Source organism: Elephas maximus, chromosome 4, assembly GCF_024166365.1.
Source record: "Elephas maximus indicus isolate mEleMax1 chromosome 4, mEleMax1 primary haplotype, whole genome shotgun sequence".
In the NCBI taxonomy this organism is placed as follows: Eukaryota; Metazoa; Chordata; class Mammalia; order Proboscidea; family Elephantidae; genus Elephas; species Elephas maximus.
The window spans coordinates 111,522,768-111,547,039 of NC_064822.1; the positions used below are offsets into that span (position 1 = coordinate 111,522,768).

Genomic DNA, 24,272 nt, shown 5'->3' on the forward strand with positions numbered 1-24,272 from the left:
AGATATACCCTGGCTGAAAGGAGAGAATACCAGAAAGATGGCTACTTGTGTTTTGTTGACTACTTAAAAATGGGAATCCCAGAACACTTAAATATGTTCATGAGGAAGTACATAGATGAAGAGGCAATCCCTCAAAAAGAACAAGGAGCTACTGCATGGTTTAAAGTTGGGAAAGGTGTGTGTCAAAGTTTAATCTTTTCATCGTACATATTCACCCTATTTGCTGAGCAAATAATCCAAGAAGCTGGATTGTATGAAGAAGAATGGCGCCTTAGGATTAGAGGAAGACTGATGAACAACATGCCATATACAGATAACACAACCTTGCTTACTAAAAGTGAAGAGAACTTGAAGCACTTACTGATGAAGATCAAAGACTAGAACCTTCAGTATGGATTACATCTCACCATAAAGAAAATAAAAATCCTCACAAAAGGACCAATAAGAAACATCATGATAAACGGGGAAAAGATTGAAGTTCTCAATGGTTTCATTTTGCTTGGATCCACAATCAGCACCCATGGAAATAACAGTCAGGAAAACATATAATGTATTGCATTTAACAAATCTGCTGCAAAAGACCTCTTTAAAGTCTTGAAAAGCAAAGATGTCGTCTTGAAGACTAAGGTGTGCCTGACCCAAGGCATGGTGTTTTCAATCTCCTCATATACATGCAAAAGCTGGACTGTGAATAAGGACGTTCCAAAAAAAATTAATGCCTTTGAATTGTGGTGTTGGCAAAGAATAGTGAACATACCATGGACTACCAAAAGAAGAAACAAATTTGTCTTGGAAGAAGTGTGGTTAGGATGTTCCCTAGAAGCAAGGATGGTGACACTTTGTTTCAAGTACTTTGGACATGTTATCAGAAGGGACAAGTCTCTCGAGAAGGACATCATGCTTGGTAAAGTAGGGGGTCAGTGAAAGAGAGGATGACCTTCAAGGAGATAGATTGACACAGCGGCTGCAACAGTGGGCTCAAACATAGCAAAGATTATCAGGATGGCACAGGACTAGGCACCATTTAGCTCTGTTTAACATAGGGTAATCCGAACAGACTTGACAGCATTTCTAATAACAACAACTTTGTTTTTTTTTTTCCTCCTTCAAATTTTGTCCTTTGTATTTTCATGGAACTTGTCAGAGCAATTCTATGGGATGTGTATATAGGTAATTTGGGCTGATTCTTATATCAAAAGAACTTTCTTCTATTGCTGCCATGAAAGACAGTATTTTTTTTAATCAAAAAAATACATTTTCTTTTTTTTCCTTGTATTTTGTAAATGTTATGTTTCAGTGTTTCACCCACTTGTCTTTCCCTTTAACTACCCAGTTTTCAGGGAGATGTCCTTTTACAAGATGTGTCAGATAGTCTTTAAGTTATTTTCATGATCTCCAAACTTGGAGTTCATGCTCATGTATAATATCCAACCCATCAGTGTGGGCAAGACCTGGGACTTTTTTTTTTTTTTTTTAAATACAATATGGAAAGATGATGTGATATCATTCTTGTGATTTTGTTATGTTATGTAAAACTCTTGCTCTCAAACTTGCTCTAGAGCCTCTCTGTCCATTGCCGGCTTTGAAGAAGAAAGGTGCTATGAATTCTACATCCATAAGGAAAACGATTCTGCCAACAACCTGAGTAAACTTGGAAGTGGACCCATCCCCAGTCAAGCCTCCAGACGATGATGCAGCCTTCCTGAAAGCTTGATTGCAATTCTGCAGAACACCCAACTAACAGTACCTAGTCTCTTAATTGACAGAAGCTCTGACATAATAATGAGACAAAGTCTGTGGTGCTTTGTTATTTAACATAGAAAACTAGTGTATGAGACCTCTTTCTGCCTGAAAAGTGATTTTTTTTTAAAGAAAGATCCTGTAAGTTTTTCACTCCTTCCTCTTTGACTTCCTAGCAATTGATAATCTGATGTACCAAATCCACTACTTTTCCATTTGAACTTGATGGAAGTGTTTATTTTTTGGTCCTTCAGAGGTGACCCATCCTTGATCTTATCAATTTTTATTTATTATATTTTGTTTTTGATTTTGTGTGACATATATGACTCCAACTAACTTTCCTCCGCTTTGAAGAATTGCTATATTAGTTACTGATGTGCACTTGGAAATGACTTTTCTAGTCTTCTAATTATGCTGATGGTCCCTGGGTCATGCAAATGGCTTGTAATTGGATGGTAACCAAAAGGTTGGCAGTTCAAACACATCCAACAGCACCAGAAGAAAAGCCCTAGAGATTTGCTCCCATAAAGATTACAGCCAAGAAAACGCTATGGAGCAGTTCTATTCTGTAACACATGATATCACCATGCACAAACCAACAACAACAATTATGCTGAAGGCTTGAGCTATGTGAAATCTTACTTGCCCTTCTAGACAATCTGTTGCTTTTAGCTATGTAGAAATATTTGAATTTATGGCATCCCAATTTTCATAATGGAGCCTAGGGCATTGAAAAGGGGCACCATGGCAAAATTAAAAAATGGGAGAAACCACTTTTTTTTTTTTTTTTACCTGATATGTGAGTGACCAGGAGCCCTGGTGGTGCAGTGTTTAAGCACTTGGCTGCTAACCAGAAGGTCAATGGTTAAAACCCACCAGCAGCTCCGTGGAGGAAAGATGTGGCAGTCAGATTCCATGAAGATTACAGCTTTGGAAATACTGTGGGGCAGTTCTACTCTTTCCTGTAGGAGGATCTCTATGAGTCAGAATTGACTCAACAGCAATGGGCTTTGTTTTTATATGTCTGACAGTCCACAGTGGCAACTGACTTTATAAAGGCATTTGACTTCAAGCTTTCAGCCAGTTTCACCGTTTTCATAACTAACCACATCATGTTCTCAGCTCTCTCTATTCTTCATTGCTTGTGCATGTATGCTTTCTTTAAAAACAAGATTTACTTTTTTTTTTTCTTCTTCTTGTCTGGCTTTCTTCTGAACTGTCTGTTCTGCTTCCTAAAGCCATTTGAAAAACACCTCTAAAAAGAGGCAACATTCTTTGATATATTTCCTCATCAGTTTCACAATTTTGCATGGCCTTATAGATTTATTTTTCTAAAAATTCTTTTATTCTATAGTACTCATAGTGATATGGTTTCTCTTACCAAACTGTAACAAGTATGCCTTCTCCTCTGTTTTCAAAGGCCCCTGTGAAGAGGATATATTATTCGATAACAAAAGAGAAATGTTTTTCTAATAAGATATTTATTTATAGTTCAGACATATATATATAATGTACATATAATTTTACTTGAATCCACAATCAACATCCATAGAAATAGCAGTCAAGAAATCAAACGACAGCAAATCTGCTGCGAAATACCTCTTTAAAGTGTTAAAAAGCAAAGATGTTACTTTAGGACTAAGATGCACCTGACCCAAGCCATGGTATTTTCAATCACCTCATTTGCATTCAAGAGCTGGGCAATGAATAAAGAAGACCTAAGAAGAATCGATTCCTTTGAATTATGGTGTTGGAGAAGAATATTGAATAAACCATGGATTGTCAAAAGATCAAACAAATCCATCTTGGAAGAAGTACAGCCAGAATGCTCCTTAGATGCAAGGATTGTGAGACTTTATCTCACATACTTTGGAGATGTTATTAGGAGGGATCTGTCCCTGGAGAAGGACATTATGCTTAGTAAAGCAGAAGATCTGCAAAAAAACAGAAGACCCTCCATGAGATGGATTGACTGCAACAATGGGCTCAAACATAGCAATGATTGTGGGGATCGAGCAGGACCAGGCAGTGTTTTTTTCTTTTGAACATAGGGTTACTATGAGTCAGAACTAACTCTACAGGACCTACCAGCAACAACAAATATATATATATATATATACACACACACACACTCATATACATCTATATATATATATAAAATTGTTGGTATCCCCCTCTGTAGAAAATCCCTTCACGTTCTTCTATTCTAAACCAAGTTGTTTTTTCATCATCCTTTACACATTTAACTATTGTTTTCTTAATAAAGAGTAAATATGAAAGATTTTTTAATCTTATTTTTATGTAATTTTGCATTATAATGAAAGTAAAAATAACTTTCATGGTATGGAAAGACTATAAATGCCTTTTATTTTCCTCTGAAGAGATTTCATTAAATACATTTTATGATTAAGTACTTAAAAATCAGTTATGCCATTGTTTTCCTGCAGTCAAAGTACTTTAAAATAAATAATTTAAATTACAGGTTGTGTGGAGATGGTAGGAAATAAGCATGTTTGAACTCAAAAACATATATGATGATCCAACAGGAGAATAGTCAATGAATTGGAGGTTATGGACAACGTTGTCATTAGGCACTGGCCCACATTCTTATCTTGATTTTCTGGTTGAAAAGGAGAATGGGAGATCTCCATTTTTTTTTTCTCTTTGGAACAGTCTAAACTCAGATTCTTTGAAAAACTCAACATTATTTATCATGCCTTTCAATCCCCACTCTGGGAATTAGAGTCCATTTTAACATAAAACTTTCAGATTTCCCAGTAGATCCTGTAACTAGACCCTTAATTAACATTTTTGTTTTTTTTTTGTCTTTTGAGGTAATGATGAAGATAGTTAATTAGCATTTTCTCCAAAGAAACCCCAGAGCTCTATACTGGCTCTGAGTTATTAAAGGACAAAGATAAATCTATGGTGATGCAGAGACAAAACCATTTTTCCTCAAGAGAGAATCAGAAATTGTAGTGAATGACTAGAATTCTTATTTAGAAATCTACTATTTCAAACCCAGATAAATAACTTAGATGTTCCGATTTTAAGTTAGCCAATAAGTCTGGAGTCAGGCATTTATTTTTATTTGTAGGGAAATTAGAAAAACACACACTTGAAAGTGTGACCACGTCTGTGCTGATTGAATAGAGAGATGAGGAGTTCCACCAATACTTATATTTGTTTTTTAAATGTACCTGCTTTTTTAATGTGAAGAAAATGTCCACTTGTGAGTGCAGAAGCAAAGTAGAAATATGGGTTAGAAAAAAATATTTTACAGGCCACAATCATTCCTATTACATTTTAGAGTAATGACACAAAAGAAAAATGTCACGATGTATCAGCTAACCAAATCGTTGAGGAATCCATGGAAAGTAGGCATTTTTAATATGTTGCTGTTTAGTGTACAAAGTAGTTACCATAGAATCCATTCTGTTCTAAATATGTGACCTTAATTAAACAACTACATTTTGAATTAGAAACAAAGGTTATTTGTGTAATGCATGATTAAAGCTTCGATGTACATATCTGATGGGGGTCTGATTTAGTTTAGTGCAACAGCGCTCTAGTAATAATTCTCAATATACTTATTACAAATTTGCCTGGTGCATACACCTTTCTATTTAGTAGAAGCTTTATGTAGTCTAGTATTTCTTACGCTGATAAAACTGAAGTTGAAGTTTAGCTTACATTGATAAAGCTATTCATGAAGTTGAAATGGACTGAATAATTAAGTAAAATAATTCAAAATTTCATGTAAAATTTCAACTTGATATTTATTCACTAAATTGGAGATTCATATTGTACTGAAATTCATAAACGTTTATTCACTTGAAAGTTCTCCTTGGTAGTACACCAAGGAACCCAAATGTTAACCAGAAATGTAACATCAAAATGTAATCATTTTTGAAAGAATAACCACAAAAATCCAGGCCTGATTATCTGTTTAAAAAAGAAAAGTGTAGAGCAAAGATATCTTACTGAAAGAGACTAAGTAGAAGATTGTTTTAACAATAGATATAATCGATATAACCTAAAATAAATACATTTTCCTGTGGATTCAGTAATATTGCAGGAGTTACTTCTCAGGATCTTGACAAAACTTTAAACCAGAGAAATTTTACAGATGCTTATAGTAATTTTTTTTTTTTTTTTAAATCCATCCTTCTGCAACATAAAGGAGATCTGAAGAGAGAATTTAGAAAATGAGCCTCCAGAGAAGGAGATGGAATAGGAAGACTCAATCCTGGCTTCTGGCCACTATGTGAAATGGCTCAGATCACAGGAACAGAAGAGTGCATGCGTGTCCTTTGGGTTATTTGATTCTTCGTATTGGCTTTAAACCTATACTCAGTTATGCCATTTTAAATGGAAATAATTTTATACTTTTTTCACAGATCTGATGGAATTCAGAAGAAATTTAACTGTGGGAAACCATACGATGGTAACATTTATTCTTGTGGGACTAACGGATGATCCAAACTGGCAAGTTGTAATTTTCCTTTTTCTGTTTCTAACATATTTATTGAGCGTCACTGGAAATCTGACCATTATCCTGCTCACTCTTCTGGACTCCCACCTCAAAACACCCACGTATTTCTTCCTTCGGAATTTTTCATTCTTAGAAATCTCATTGACGACTGTCTGTATCCCTAGATACTTATTCAGCACAATGACTATGGATAAAATGATTTCCTACGATGTTTGTGCGACACAATTATTTTTTTGCCATCTTCTTGGGTGCATCAGAGTTTTTCCTGTTGGCAGCCATGTCCTATGACCGCTATGTGGCCATCTGCCAACCGCTTCACTATGCAACAATCATGAGCAGCAGAGTCTGCACCCAGCTGGTTGTTACCTCCTGGGTGGCTGGGCTGTTAACAATCTCTCCTGGACTTATCATGGGTCTGGGGTTGGAGTTCTGTGATGCCACCATTATTGACCGCTTTGGCTGTGACTGTTCTCCTCTCCTGAAACTCTCCTGCACAGACACACGGTCCATAGAATTGTTAGGTTTTATTTCAGCCATTGTCATACTGCTGATTACACTGGCACTGGTGATACTCTCCTATGCATATATTCTGAGAACAATCCTGAAGATTCCTTCTGCCCAGCAGAGGAAGAAGGCTTTTTCCACCTGTTCCTCTCACATGATTGTTGTCTTTATCTCTTATGGCAACTGCAGCTTTATGTATATGAAACCTTCTGCAGAGGACAGGGTAGCTTTAAACAAGGGGGTAGCAATACTCACCATTTCAGTTGCACCTCTCTTAAATCCTTTTATATATACCCTAAGAAACAAACAGGTGAAACAAGCCCTGAAAGATATAATTAAAAAAGGTGTCTTTATTACCTTAAGATAATATCTTTGGCTTTTTTAAAAGCTTTTTATCATTGTTTGTTTAAATAGCTTTCAATAGCCAAAGTTTATTGAAAGTCACAGCCCATATTGATTACCCTTTTAATATATATCCTTATTTTTATATTCTGATAGTGGTTGGAGTCACCCACAAAGAGCCACTGTGTGTTCAATCTACTCCTGGCTTTTTATACGTTTGATCTTGTAAGCTGTATCCATGATGTTCTCTTAGGCATAGCTGTAATCACTTCTTCTTTTAAATTAATTCTCTGATTTTGTTCGTCCTCAAAATATTCCACTACGGATTCATTTTGGAAGGCAAATACCTCTGTTTTTCCGAAATGTAGGTCATTTGTTAACTGTATAATATTTATTTGATTTTATAAATCTCTAGGATATATTTTATTGTTACACCATACAATGTTAATATTTATTAAAAATAAGTGATATTTCCAGAAACATAATAATGAGCCTAAGTAGAAGTATTGTTGTTCACACATAATGATGCCTGATAGTAAAAAAAAAAAAAAAACAAAAAACTCCAAATCTCTATGCTACTGTAAATCAAAAGAGGCTTTTCATTTAGAAAAAAGTACTTTGTATCAGAAGCTATTTTAACACTACATCTGAAATTTGTATATAGATTTTAAAATCCAAATTCTATGCAGGTGACAACTTGGCACTGTTGCCTTTTTTATGTGAATGCAGGTGCATGTTTAATCTGGCAAAACTTGGGGATAAATTACAGCCATCCTAAATAATTACACAGCCATCCTAGGCAGCAGAGAAGGTTGGCTATGCATAATTCTAGGAGATGCAAATAAAACCTATGCTTGTGATTTTCAAAACAAATATTTTAACCAATACAAAACTATTTTACATGTTGCAACATGCCATATGCTCCCTGACTGGAGTGTCTTTACACATGCTCTTTTCTCTCCCTGGAATTTCTTTGTTTTTTAACACTTTAAAGAGGTCTTTTCCAGCAGACTTGCCCAATGCAATACATCATTTTGTTTCTTGGCCACTTCTTCCACGGATGTTAATAGTAGATACAAGTAAAAGGAAATCACTGACAACTTCAATACTTTCTCCATTTATCATGAATATATGAGTTTCAACACATCATTCTCTAAGCAAGCACATTATCTGGTACAGAGTGGTGTTAAATCACATTTGTTAAATAAATAAATGCCAACTCTTGAGTTATGGTGTGTTTATAGTTTTTTTTTTTTTTTTTAGTATTTGTTTTTTACCACTCTTTAATATATTTTGCCATGAGTGTTATTGCTGATTTTTATGTTTACTATTCATGCAAACAATAAGGCATATTCTCTATTTACAAGGCATTGCTTTTTATATTTTAATTGAGGTCATAGACTGTTTTAATTAACTTTTCAATTCAGTCTGGTAATATTTATTTTAATCATTATGTTTCATAATTAGAACACATTATTAATCTGCTGCAAAAGACTCCTTTAAAGTGTCAAAAAAGCAAAGATGTCGCTTTAAGGACTAAGGTGCACCTGACCCAAGCCATGGTGTTTTGAATTGCCTCATTTGCATGTGAAAGCTGGGCAATGAATAAGGAAGATCTAAGAAGAATTGATAACTTTGAAATATGGTGTTGGCAAAGAATATTGAATACACCATGGACTGCCAAAAGAACGAACAAATCTGTCTTTGGACGAGGTACAACCAGAACGCTCCTTAGAAGCAAGGAGAGGGAGACTATGTTTCACATACTTTGGACATGTTGTTAGGAGAGATTAGTTGCTGTGTAATGGCAAGGAGAAGTGATGTGGTAATAACTGATGGGTAATAAATAAATACACTGATAAAACAGTGGGATTAGCTATATGGTGCAATTTAATAAACAGCATGCTATTCTATTTTCTATAAATCGCTGTAATGAAGAAAATATCAGAATATTATCTCTCATTACTTCTCTGATTTTCCTTGATAGAAGTTTGATTCAATAATACAAACACATATGCTTCACCTGAATAACTTTAAATAAATATGGAGAATTCTTTCCCAGGGAAACGAAAGGGAACAAGAAAGCTTATGAGATAGAAAACACTAGGAATGCACACTATACTTCAACTGAAACAATTTTAGTTAGAAGATCTTGGGAGATGTTAGTTGAGATGACCAATAATGATTAAAAAAGAACCTAAAGCTATATTAGCTGTAGATGTAGAGAGCTGCAAGGAGCATCACCTTCACACTTATAAAAAAAATAAACAGGAAAACTGAAAAGTAATTTTTTTTTTTTTTTGCAAAGCTATGGAAGAACTAAAGTTGCTGGGCGAACAACTAAACCTAAATCTAGAGACAAGGCTCAGCAGGGAGGATCCAAATAGTTGTTGTAGCACAAACCATCCTGCCACCATAGAAAACTGTAAAAATACTGAGCATTCAGCTAGAAATCTTTAACAAATTGCTGAATGCTGAATGTAGACTAGCAGAAGGGTGTGGAGACCTAGGAGTTGCATACAGTGGAGCATTTAGACTCTCTCCTAGATGTTTCTCCAGGTAGTGTAACAGTTTCTCAAGGAAAAAATCAGGAGAAAAAAACATTCCCAATGTGCTGGCTGGGTGAAGGGAACAACAGCCACTGCTGAAACTCCTATTACACCCATTTTCCTATATCCTCTAAGGAATAAAATTTAATTCTTCAAGGAAAGGCAACAAAAGCATAGCTTGAGGGTAGCTGCTATGGGAGAGAAATGGCAGTCACCCAGGAAACAGGTAGGACCCATGTTCCGTACCTCCATTAAGGAACAAGATCCTTAAGCTTCCTGGAGAAGTGACACAAAATTGCCTTCTTCGGGCAGTGGTATTAACCTTGCAGTTGTGGGGAAAAATGTGCCGGGGGCGGGGGGGAACTGTACCCTTGGGAAAGAGAAGTACATGCTAAAGTATCTGGCTAAAACACATTACCTGCCTAAAACTGAGGCTTAATTAGTACATCAGAAAACGCCTCTTTCCCTGTCCCCTTCCACACCATGCTACAAAGCTTCCAGTCGATATAACAATGGAACACAGACAGCAGAGCTTCAAAAGACAGATGCTCTCTGGGAACAATCCAAAGAGAAAAAAAAAAAACACAAACAGGAAGGTCCAACAAAGTAGGAACAAACACTCAGAGAAAAACTGGCAAATTAGCGTACAAAATAAAAAAAAAAAAAATCACTAAAGAAATCTGAAATCTGTAGTGACTGAGAGTAACCATAACAACAAACTTCAAGCACAGCCAAATATTGACTAGATTAATACAAACTTCCTTACTTAAGGCCTCATAGAAGGTGTCTACATTATGAAGCACAAAACATTATTTACTTCAGTTATCAACTATTCTATACAATATGTATATCTTTCAGCAAAAAAGTATAAGGTATACAAAATATATAAATAAGAGGTGAGATATAACAGTTTGAAACAAAGAAATATCAGAACTTGGCTCAGGAATTACACAGATATTTAAACTATCAGACAGAGAAATTAAATAACTAGGGTTAATATGTTAAAGGCTTTAATAGATAGGGTAGATGACATGCAGAATCGCAAATTTAAATTCAGCAGAGAGATGAAAACTATAAGACCAAAGTGGAAATGCTAGAAATAAAATCACAGTCACAGTGATAAAGAATGCCTTCCTTAGAGCTCTTCAGCAGGCTCAATACAGCCAAAGAACAATCAGTGAGCTTGAAGTGAGGCTGGTGGACATGACCAACACCAAAACACAAATAGAAAAAAGAGAGAGTGAGAAAAGAAAACCTAAGAGGCCATGCAAGAGCTGTAGATGATATCAATTGATAAAAGTTATGTGTAATTGGGATCTCAAGAGGAGAGAAGAAAGAGACAATGGGAGAAGAGAAATATTTAAGGAATTAATCGCTGCCAATTTTTTTTAATTTTGTAAAGGGAAACCCTGGTGGCGTAGTGGTTAAGTGTTACAGCTGCTAACTAAAGGGTCAGCAGTTCAAATCCATGAGGTGCTCCTTGGAAACTGGAGCCCTGGTGGTGCAGTGGTTAAGAGTTCAGGCTGCTAACCAAAAGGTTGCCTGTTGAAATACACCAGCTGCTCCTTGGAAACCATATAGGGCAGTTCTACTCTGTCCTACAGGGTCACTGTGAGTAGGAATTGACCAGGCAGCAACAGATTGGAATTTTCTAAAGTCAATGACAGATACAAAACCACAGATCTAAAAAGACCATCAAGCAGGATAACAACAAGAAAAACACAACTAGGCGTTTAATATTGAAACATTTGAATACCAGAGACAAAAAGAAAATTCAGAAGGGTGACAGAAGTAGGGATTTTTTTCAGAGGAGCCAGGATATAATTATGTGAAGCTGTGCTTTTCATTTTAAATACTGCTTTCTCAGACTGTGGTGGATTTAACATGGCCCCAAATTATTTGCCTATCTTCCCACAGCAAGGTGGAATCTATTTACTTACTTTTTTAATCTGGATTAGATTTTTCATTTGTTTTGACCAACGGAAAGTCGTGGATGTAATCAAATGCATACACTGGAGTTTTTAGAAATTTGTATTTTCTCGCATGCATTTCAAATTCTTCTTAGAAACCAGCCACCACTGTGTGAGAGAATTCCACTATATACCCTGGCTGTAAGCAGGATGTTGCAGTAGTCCAGTCAACAACCCAAAGTGAGCTGCCAGGCAAAATACGGCCCTAACTTCCAGCCATGTGAGTGAGCCATTATAGGTATTCCACTCAGAGCCTCCAGTTGATGAAATTTCTAGCCAACATTTGATGGAGCAGAAGTACTGACTAACTGAATGCGAGCCAAATCCATCCAGTTGATTCCGACCCTATAGGAGTGAGTAGAACTGCCCCTTATGGTTTCCAAAGCTATAAATCTTTATGGAAACAGACTGCCTCATCTTTCTCCCAGGGAGCAGCTGGCGGGTTTGATCCACTGACCTTTTGGTTAGTAGCTGAGTGTTTTAACTACTGCACTACAGGGCTCAACTAAACCCAATCAGCCCGAAAATTGTGAGAGCTAATAGTTATTGTTCTTTTAAGTTAATAGTTTTTTCAGTGTTTTTAATGTAGTTAACAGCTGGGCAATAAAACTGTGATAGGCTGACTTAAAAGAGACTGACATAGAATCAACAGATATAAGGCAATTAAGCATAGAGAAATCTCCTGGTTGTGCTGTCTTAGGCAGTCACACACAAACTCTGAAAACATTCAACTCCCCCTTTTGTAGTCTCCATCTATTGTTCCATATAAGAGTAACCTCATAAAAAAATATAGTTTCATTTTAAAACCCATAGAATAGTTTACATTATAGTTTTATATACTGAAAAAATATCATAGAAAAAGGAAGAGAGTCAAAATAAGTGTTCCTATTTCTCTGGGCAGAGAGAGAACATGTGGTCAAATGAATTCCTTTAAGTGGGCTTTTGTCTTGGTGCTTTGGAAACACAGCTTGAGACTTTTTTTTTTCCCCTAAAGCCCTGAGGAATTACTTTTGCCCTAGTTTTCTACCCTAGAGGATTTGTTGTTTTTGTCCAGGTTGATTGACATTTCCTAAGCAAGCTGTAAATAAAGTGACTTTATGTCCCATTCTGGGCTGCAGATTGGTATGCACCTTGTAGAAACTGGTCAACAAACTATGGAAATGAGGTGAGTTGTAGTCCAACAGTGCCTACTATGCCTGCTGAGAGGGTATTGGTCAGTTCCTGGCCTGGTGAGAGGCTCATGCCGTGAAATTTACAAGGAGTTTGTGTATACATGCAGCCAACCCCAGAGAGGTTTGTCAGACTGAAAAAAAGCAAGAAGAGAAGCAGCAGGAAGAAGAAGGAAAAAAGCAGAAAGAAAAGCAGAAAGAGTAGGCAGGAAAACTCCTAAAAGACTTGTAAAAGCGATCAAGGACTGTAGCACTAAAGACAGCAAAAGGTCCGGAAAGGACCCAGAGGCAGAGCCGGGAGCGGCAGATGGCGGGCCCAAGAGGAGCCTATCCTGGGGGGGCCCGCGAGAAGCTGAGAGTGCTGTCCTACTGTGAAGAAGGGAGACTTTGCCTACATGCTTCTTGATCCTGATTCTTGAGTTGTACCCTATTCCTTAATAAACCACTTAACTGTAAGTGTACTCTGTGAATTTCTGTGTAGCCATTGCATGAACTATTGAAACCAGTAAAGAAGTAGAGAGTGCTGTCAGAGGGACAGCTGGTATTGCAATTTGTAAAAAGGTTGGAGAGTGGAGGTATGTCTGACCTCTATCTCATAGGAATCAGCTTTGGGCTGGTCCTGGTTGTTATCCCTCCTGAAGTTAGACAGGTTCTGGCTACGCCACTACTACTATCCCCACTGTTTTACACAGCATCTATCCTAATAAAATGGACATTTCAATAAAGTTCTAAATGTCTTTAAGTGCATAGGATCAACTGAATGAACAAAGAGATTTCTTGGTGACCCTGGTTCAAAAGTCACTAAGTAATCTACAGAGTAACTTTGGGGAAAATTAGTTATGGGCATAGGATTCTCAAAAAAAAAAAAAAAAAGTTGTATGACAGTAACAGTCAGGCGACCACAGAGATTTTATCTGTTCGTTCCGTTGGTTTCAGTTTTTGTAATTTAGCAAGTATTGCCTATTAATTTTAATGAAATTTAGACTGTAGGAATATATGTGCAAAAATAACACAAAGTACCAAAACCAAACAACCAAACCCATTGCCGTCAAGTCGATTCCGACTCATAGTGACCCTATAGGACAGGGTAGAACTGCCTCATAGAGTTTCCATGGAGCACCTGGCAGCTTTGAACTGCCCACCTTTAAGGTTAGTAGCCGTAGTACACACCTTCCATAAAATTTTTTCGTTAAATGTTTGGTCTCTCTCTTTATCTATCTATCTGTCTATCTATATCTATCCGTCTATCTATCCATCTATATCTATCTATCTATCTATCTATCTGTCTGTCTGTCTGTCTGTCTGTCTATCTGTCTATCTATCATCTATCTATCTATCTATCTATCTATCATCTATCTATCTATCTATCTATCTATCTATCTATCTATCTATCTATCTATCTATCTATCTATCTATCATCTATCATCTATCTATCTATCTATCTATCTATCTATCTATCTATCTATCTATCTATCTATCTATCTATCTATCTATCTATCTATCATCTATCTATCTATCTATCTATCTATCTATCTATCTATCTATCTATCTATCTATCTATCTATCTATCTATCTATCACCTATCTACCTATCTATCTATCTATCTATCTATCATCTATCTATCTATCTATCATCTATCTAATCTATCTGTACATCTGTTACGGTAATGGTGTGATTCTTCTCCTTTCTTGCTTAAGTTTAATTCCAATGATAGATTTTCTGTTACCAAACGACTCATGCATACTCTTCTTTGCCCCAGGATGGTTTCTGTCCATACCAGCTCACAGGTCCCTAAATTTTCAAGACATTTTTATTTATTCTACATAAATACTTCATATCTTCACTCTTTTTTCACTTCTGTGATATCTTCTTGATTTGTTTGGAAGGGAGACAACTGACATTATTTGCCTAGCATCTTACCTGCTTCCTCAGCTTTTAGTTGTCCATGTTTGGTGTAATTTTTGTTTGGTGTGTGTTTGACTGCTAACCTAAAGATTGGCAGTTTGAACTTACCCAGTGGTACCGCAGAAGAAATCTTGGCAATGTGGTCCTGTTTAGATTACGGACAAGAAAACTCTATAGAACAGTTTTACTCTGTAACACATGGGGTCACCATGAGTTGGAACTGACTGGAAAACAACTAATAACGACATCAGCAGAAAAAGTTTTATAACTATTATTTTTGTACGTCTGATTAATATTCATTAGGTATTATGTTTCTATCTTTTGCTTTCGTAAACTGTACAAGTGGACCCAGCTCTGTACTTTTTCAATTTGAGCTGTCTGCTCAAAGTGTGTATGCTCTTTCTCTAATACATGGAGTATTAAAAATAAATGCTCCATCAGCATGCCTTTTTTCTTTTATCTTTGCTTTCAAGTTCTAACACTCTCCACATTGTGGTTCCAGTCTTTACTGTTTTAGAATCTCAGGTCTCATTGTTTGTTTTTGTCAGTGTGCCCCAACCAAAAAATGCATTGCCACTGAGTTGATTCTGACCCATAGCTACCCTATAGGACAAAGTAGAACTGCTCCATAGGGTTTCAAAGAAGCGACTGATGGATTTGAACTGTTGACCTTTTGGTTAGCATCTGTAGCTTGCCACAGCTCACCACAGCTTGCCACCACTGCTCCACCAGCCTTTCTGTCAACATGCAGTGGCATATAATTTGACTGCACAGCAGATTTTTACCTAATATATACACAAAGGTTAACTCTCACAGGTACAGCATTGCCAAGATAAAGATCAGAAAAACCTCTTTTAATCGTAGTGAAGGCTTACTTAGACACACACATCATTTCTGAAATAGGTTTGTTAAACTTTGACTGGTAGAATAGTATTCATTTGCTTAGTCTCTTTCCACTACCTTAGAAGTATACTGTGACAAAAATTTTTTTGTCTGCAAATGGAAAATTGACAAATAACAGCAAACAATTAAGGCATTACATTACGAACCCAAATGTTATTACTCTTTACCTTATTCAGACTTTCATTCAAGACTCTGAAAAACATACAATTATCTCCTAAGCCCAAGTAATTAACACAACATGGTACTGGTCTAATAATAGACATACAGACTAATGGAATAGAATCTGAAGTTCAGAAATAAGTTCATACATCTATCGTCAGCTGATTTTTGACAAGGATGCTAAGTCCATTCAATGGGAAAGAAGATTCTCTTCAATAAATGGACCTGGGAAAATTGAATTCCAACATTCAGAGGAATGAATCAGGATCCATGTCTTACACTGTACATGAAAACAAATTCAAAAAGGATAAAGGACTTAAATGTGAAAATTAAAACCATAAAATTCTTAGGAAAAATTTCAGGGACTTGGCCGTAGGGCGGAGTTTTTAACAACAGACTCTCAGATATGACAACAAAAGCATGAACAAAAAGACAAAATAGATAAATGGGACCTCATAAAAATGAAATACTTTTTTTTTAATAACTTTTATTAAGCTTCAAGTGAACATTTATAAATCCAATCAGTCTGTCACATATAAGTTTACATACATCTCACTCCCTACTCCCACTTGCTCTCCCCCTCTTGAGTCAGTTCTTTCAGTCTCTCCTTTCTTGACAATTTTGCCGGCTTCCCTCTCTCTCTATCCTCCCATCCCCCCTCCAGACAAGAGTTGCCAACACAATCTCGAGTGTCCACCTGATATCATTAGCTCACTCTTCATCAGCGTCTCTCTCCCACCCGCTAACCAGTCCCTTTCATTTCTGATGAGTTGTCTTCGGGGATGGTTCCTGTCCTGTGTCAACTGAAGGTCTGGGGAGCATGGCCGTCGGGATTCCTCCAGTCTCAGTCAGACCATTAAGTTTGGTCTTTTTATGAGAATTTGGGGTCTGTATCCCACTGATCTCCTGCTCCCTCAGGGGTCCTCTGCTGTGCTCCCTGTCAGGGCAGTCATCGATTGTGGCCGGGCACCAACTAGTTCTTCTGGTCTCAGGATGATGTAGGATAAAAATGAAATACTTTTGTTCATCAAAAGGTTTTATCAAAAAAAGGGAAAAGACAACCTAGAGATTAGAATAAATTTTGGGGGAACCATATATCTGATAAGGGTCTAATATACAAAATATATTTTTTAAAAAATCTTTGCAATGTAATAACAAATAATCAAAAGATGAACAAAGAACTTAAACAGGCATTTCACCTATGATATTCAAATGAGCAACAAGTGCATAAAAAGATGCTCAATGTCATTAGCCTTTAGAGAGATGTGAATCAAAACTGTAATGAAATACCACCCCTTCCCATTAGAAAGGCATTGCTCAAAAAAAAAAAAAAAAAAAAAAAAACTGAAAACAATAGGTGTTGGCAAGGTTCTGGTGGTGAAAAGGTAAACAGTATAGCCACTGTGGAAAACAGTTTGGTGGTTCCTCAAAAAGTTGAACATAGAACTACCATATGAAGGAGCAGTCTTAATTCTAGGTATATACTCAGAAGAAGTGCAAACAGGAATACAAACAGACACTTGTACACCAATGTTCATTGCACAACAGCCAAAACATGGAAACAACTGAAATGTCCATCAACAGATGAATGGAAAAACAAAAAGTGGTATATACACACAATGGAATAGTACTTGGACATAAAGAAAAATGAAGTCCTGATGCATGCCACAACAGGAATGAACCTTGAAAACATGCCGAGCAAAATACCTCAATCACAAAACAACAAACACTGATCTTACTTATTCATAAGCAAGTATATACTTGGGGTGGGAGGGAGCAGGAGAGGAGAGAGTTTGTGCTTAAGGTACACTGAGTTTATGTTAATGGTGATGGAATGATTTGGAAAAAGATGGAATGATTTGGAAAAAGATGGAATGATTGCACAACTTGAAGAATGTAATCAATGCCACTGAACTGTACATGTAGAATTTGCTTATAGGGCATATGTTTTGTTATACAGATAGTCCCCAACTTATGACATATTCAAGTTTTGAGGAACTGCATTTATGACAGGTCCCTATTCTTTTGGTATATCTTATCATTAATAATGTTGCGGTGTATAATTTGCTGATGTTATCATTCTCATGCCAATCCCCAAAGACAAATAAATATTGGATTTATAAAGACACTGATAATAAAAGGCAATAATAATGAAAACTAAGAAAAAAAAAAAAGATATTCGTCTTTCATCAGAACAAACCTTCTATGAAGTCACCAGAATGGAAGGAACCCCATCCTAAGTCAGGGACTATCTGTATATATTTTCATCACAATAGAAAATAAATAGATAAAATGTATGGTTTATGTTCTACTTAATTGTGAACTGTCTGAGATTAGGAACAAAACAATCCCTGTTATAGCTATTTCTATTCAAAATCATATAAAACCAAAACCAATTGCCTCTGAGTCAGTTTTGACTCCCAGCAACCCTGTAGGACAGAGTAGGACTGCCCCATAGAGTTCATATAGAAGGTTCTAACTAGTGATGGAGTATCTGGGTGGCGAAATCAGCTAACACATGTGGCTGCTAAACTAAGGTGGGAGATTCAAGTCCACCCAGAGTTGCCTGGGAAAAAAGGCCTGAAAAATCAGCAATGAAAAACCCCAAGGAGCACATTTCTACTCTGACACGTGTGGGGTCACAACGAGTCAGAACTGACTCATCAGCAACTGGTTTTTGATATGTTATTTTACTGGTTAAGTGTTACACACAGAGTTTGTGTGTATATGTTATAATTTACTGATAACATGATTTTATGTTTGAAAATCCAAGAGAATTGTCTGGAAAATATGAGAATAAGAATGACTTGTTATAAGATATATTTATTAAAGTCAAGAGCCTTTCTAAACAAACAAAAAATGATCAGAGATATTACATACATCGACACACCACCGTGTTGTTGTTGTTAGTTGCTACCAAGTTAATTCCAACGCATGGAAACACCAAGTGCAGTCCAAGCACTTAACCATTTGTTCCACCAAGGGACTCCAACATACCACATACATTAGCCAAAAAACAAACTTAAAAAAAAAAGAAAAGAAAGGGAGTGAGAAGAAAATAAAATGCATAGGACTAAACCTCTCTGTAGATAGATAATATTACTACCTTGGCATGATTCACTTTCATCATTTCAAGTCCAATATATAAAGTCATAATTTTTATAAATCTTAATCAAATTCCGTTTTGATATCTTTCTATGTCCAGATAAAAAATTTGATTACCAAATTTTTATGCAAGTAACCCCTGCCTTCCAGGTTTGTTTGCAGAGTTTCTCAAAATACCTCATGGGGGAGGGCATGGTTGCCAAACAAAAGCAGACAGATTGCATTATTTGCATAAAAATACTGTACTTATTTGCATGATAAAAGCCTATTCCTAAAATACCTTGTCTTCCACAACATAAATCTTAATAATAACTAAAAGTTTACAGTACACAAAATATAAAAATCATGAATTTTTTGATAATAATTAAAAACAAATATATTGCTTTAATTAAAATATAAAATGAAAACTACAGAAAGAAATTCACAAAAACTATGATAAAGCCCCACTGCTATCAAGTCAATTCCAACTCATAGTGACCCTACAGGACAGAGTAGAACTGTCCCATAGGGTTTCCAAGGAGCACCTGGTGGATTTGAACTGCCGACCTTTTGGTTAGCAGCTGTAGCTCTTAACCACTACACCACCAGGGTTTCCAAAACTATGATAGGATATAATAAAACCAGTAAATAAAAGGATAGCTTTACTTACCCAAGCACTGGGCAACAAAGGCATTTTTTTCTACTTTCAATACCATAGGTGCTGTCTTTCTTAATCATGACAAGTGTATATTAATACACTTGTCATGATTAAGTGTATTACATGAACCCTGATGTACTATTGTCAAATCAAAAAACCCTAGAGTAGCTCTCGTGTGACCATACAAGGTTTCTCCAGACTTCTAAACAATCATCTCATCTCCAGGTCTCTGTGACTTTCATCTCCCTTTTTTAGCGACCAAAAGCAACATTTCTTTTCCCTTTGAAATCTAATTTTCACATTCTGAAAACATTCTCAACTGAATCAAGATGTTTCTTTTAAATACAGTGATTTCAAAATTTCAGAGGCAGAAGCAAGAATCTGTTAAATCAATGGTTCTTAACTATGCAAACTGTTTTTGAAAGTCATTCATGTAGCCAAGTTCTTAGGAAACATTGCTTATAGGCAGAGTAAATAATATGTCTGATATATGCTTGTTCTCCTGTTTTTCAAATGTAGATAACTGCTCTTGTGATTAACGAAATATGAATTCATTTAACAATATCACTGAATACATAGTAATTTTTCTCAATGTCTTATTTTCATACTCAATAGGTATTTTAAAAAAAAAAAACAGCTATTATATCACAAACTCATGGCACCCCATGTGTTACAGAGTGGAGCAGCCCCATAGTGCTATCTTGGTTGTAATCTTTACAGAAACAGATTTCTAAGCTTTTCTTCTGTGGCACTGCTGAGTGGGTTCAAACTGCTAATCTTTAACTTAGTAGTCAAGTGCAGAACGTTATTACCATGAGTTGGAATCAACTCCATGGCAACGATTTTTTTGTATCACAGCGAACTAAGTTAAGCAAAATACTTGAGTTTAAAACAAAACAAAAACAAAACCTCTCATACCCATATCCTTAGAAATTCAGTAGGAAATTGAATCAGACTTGTGTGTGTGTGTCTTTTTCTTTGTTTTTCATTTTCTTCTCCATGTTATGGTGGGCGCCAGGCCTCTGTCTGGTACTGTTATTTCATCTTACTGTCTCAATGGACAGTGTCACTGTTGCCAATTTTTGTTTCTTTGCCAACGTTCATTATACAAGGGCTCATTAGTGACTTTGAACCTGGGTCATCAAGGATAATTTACTTTATTCATTCAAATGATCCCAGTGCACCTACAGGAGACTGAGCAGAAGAACATAAATATCATTCTTGTTAGAGCAAGAAAATGAACTCCCTGCTTGGAACCATCAGAGCATCAGCTCTTTCAAAGCCAGAGGAAGTTCTTATGGTCTCCTCCCTTACATTAGACTTTCCTCCCTTCATGACACAGATCAAAGGAAAGTGATTCCAAAACTTCAGATGGGGAAAAGTCTCTTAAGAAAATCCTTTGTATGATGTGAGAACTGCAGACCCTCCAGGAGATACTTGGAAATTAAGTGTAGGTTTATCATGTTTGACCTGTGCTGAGTCCTATCTCCCTTAACTCAACACACTAAGGAGCTGCCTGCTGAAACCATGAAAAATTATCAAAACTGCAAGGACCATAAGGTAGTTATGAGAAAGAATTTCTCTTGTAAGAGATAAGGGAAAGAAATATCTATTAGTGTTTTCTTCTGAAATGTGGTTTGTTAAGCTTGTTTCAATTATTTCATACAAGAAATTGAAGTAGACAGTTAATGAAACTATTCAACTATGCAACAGACTTTTGATGAGACTGAGGTCATTGCCAGGGCTATATTTATACATTCATAAGTAGTCATCCATGCAGTGTAATGTGAAGGACATGCAATAATAAACATACCTTCGAAGTCTCTGCAATGTATACCCAAAAAGATAGTCCATAGCTTAAAATTTTAATATTATAAATCCACATTCTTTTCTAAATTACATATACTCCTTTTACGATGAAAAACTTAAGTGTAGATATTCATTCCCTCCTGAGTTGCTATTAAACAATTGTCGTCGAATCAATCCTATAGGACAGAGTAGAACTGCCCTATAGAGCTTCCAAGGAGCATGTGGTGGATTCGAACTGCCAACCTTTTGGTTAGTAGCCATTGTACTTAACCACGATGCTACCAGAGTTGCTATTAGTTCAAATAAATGCCCCCGTAATACTTAAATGAGACAATGACAAAGGAAACAGAAGTTTTTTGTTTGTTTTTTTCATGAAGCACTTCACGTAAATGGCAAAGTATTTCAGGAAGACAGTTTTTGCCCAGTGTGTTCAGTGGGGGAAGTTTTGAAACTGATGATACCAAGGATGACAATTGTTTGTTACTTCATCATCTTTCCTACTTATTTCACTTTTTGTGACCCTGAAGTAGTTGGGTGGGAATTAGCTCTTAATAAACCAAAACCAGAGAATATGGTACAGTAAATTTTAAACATATTATTTTACTCATATAACAGAGAAATCATCAATACATTAATTTTATCTAACAATGGCAAAATTAGAATTTGAATAAGAGAAAAATGATTGAGGGGAGATGACAAATCTCAAAAGTTTGCAAACAAAGAATTGTTTTCCTTTCCTTAAATCAGCTGCTTATTAGTGTGGGAGGCTAGCTAACAGGCAGTCTTGGGGAGTAGAAAGTTCATTACGGACAACAATTTTGGTTACTTATGTATTTCTGGAAAAACCATCAGAGTTTTATTATAAAGTAAGTGTATGTAACAAGCAGTAGCTATACAATGTTGGCCAGTGTACTTTCTTAGCATCATCATTGTAGCTATCCAGGCCTGGACCCTTTCCCTTAATAGTGTTTTTCCTTCATTTTCATTAATTTTTCTATGTAAGTGTCCGTTTTCCTGTGATGGTTCCTTTAAACCCAGGGGGGCATTGACAAATGTCCCTCAAGCCATTTTATAAGTTACGTATCCATAGGAAAAGAGAATTTCTTTTTTTTTTCAGACCCAGAGGACACATGTTATTTGCAGGGAGTATTTTAAAACAAACTGAATGAAAGATCATTCATATAACACACTAATTGCTGTCTACTGGGGAGATATAATCTCATGAAATGATGGAGAAATAACAGGGGCTATACAGATGCTGTTTTTAGATAGGACATATGTTCACAGCTAATATTATAAATAATTAATGCTGGCTGAGGACTAGAGGCAGTTATTGCTCTATAAACAGAAAGAGTCTGAAGTATACGTAAAAAGGCCACAAATGACATCAAGAAAATAAGATCCATAATGTGAGGAAAAGAAGTCAGTTAATATGTCAGCAATCTTTTATTTGCATCTGAAATTATTATGTAAATATAATTTAATTGATTACATATGCTATATGATATAAAGGACAGGACAGTACTTATGTGGGATACAGGTGGTGATGTCATATTGGGAAACAAACTTCCTTAATTGGCTAGGTGGTTCTCAAATATTAATATGCATATTAAAAATATTTCTCCACCAGCACCCATCCCAGAAACCCTGGTGGCATAGTGGCTAAGAGCTATGCCTGCTAACTAAAAAAGTCGGCAGTTCAAATCCGCCAAGTGCTCCTTGGAAACCCTATGGGACAGTGCTACTGTGTCCTATAGGATCACTATGAGTCTCAATGGACTCAAAGGCAGCAGTTTTTTTTAAGCACCCTTCCCACTGGGTAGACATTATGAGGTTTGTCTGAGCCACAGCAATCTATATTTGTGATAAGTATCGTTGGTAATTCCAATTCAGAAAGTGCGACACATTAAATCTCTTAGTTCAATGCAAGCGTTTCTGGAAGAAAAGGAAGAAGGAGGAGGAGGAAGAGGGGAGGAGAGAAGGCAGGGGGAGGAGTAGGAGGGGCTGGGGGAGGGAAAGGGGAAGGAGGAGAAAGAGAAAGAAAGGGAGGAGAAGGAGAAGAAACATTACATAAAGAGCTACAGTGAAAATTTTAGTGCAAATTGAATGTGTTTTATGAGACACAGCCTATCCCTGTACCTGGTACATAGTAGAAACTGGGTGAAATCGCTCCATTGAAAATAGTTTGTCCCATATTTTCAAATAGCCATGTGGAAGCAAGTCCTGGCATAGTTAAGTAGATGTGTTCTAATAGGAGGGAGACCAGAGAAGGGTCCACGGAGACTCCATGCTTTGGGAAGAGTGAACAGGAGAGTGTCAGAGTAGAGTACTCCATGTGATCAGGGCACACAGCCAGTACATCTCAAGGAGTCAGGCAAAAGGAGGTTGGGAGCTTAGGTGAAGGACTAATGAGAACAAAGGCTATGAGAGCAAAAATCCACTTTTTCAAAACTTTGCCTACCCTGCATCTGTGGAAAAATTTTGGAGAAGACAAGACCTGCATAAATTAGGAGAACGAGAGAATCATTCCTTGTCTTCTGAAAGAAGTGGAGCTATATTATCCCTTACTCAATAAAATTTGAAGACTGGCAAAAGATTAAAAGTGATAATTTTTTGCTGAAGAGAAATAAAGAAGGGAGGCTGCTTAATTTAAACTTTGGTGAAAATATCATGTTAGGAAGTACAAAGGGTAGAGAAAGAGCGAACTGCAGGTAGAATACTTAAGGAGGTAATTTTATCTTGAAAAAACAGTGAATTTGCATTCTATCCTCTTCTCTAAATTATATTGTTGTGCTAATAACTGTAGTTGTGATTCACGAATAGCATATTCACAAGAGTGTCTGCAGACTCTGTTCCATTTTTTCAGGTTACATTTACTAAAGTCCCTGTGTGTCAGACATAGGAGATACAAGAATGCATAAAACATAGAGTCTACTTTGGAAAAATATACAGAAAACAGACTGCAAATTATAATATGATGCAATA

General features: G+C 36.3%; 1 pseudogene; it reads left to right on the forward strand.

Annotated features, from left to right (window-relative positions):
* Positions 1-6,145: 6,145 nt before the first annotated feature.
* Positions 6,146-7,106, forward strand: LOC126076361 (olfactory receptor 6C74-like; annotated as a pseudogene).
* The last annotated feature ends 17,166 nt before the right edge of the window (positions 7,107-24,272 follow it).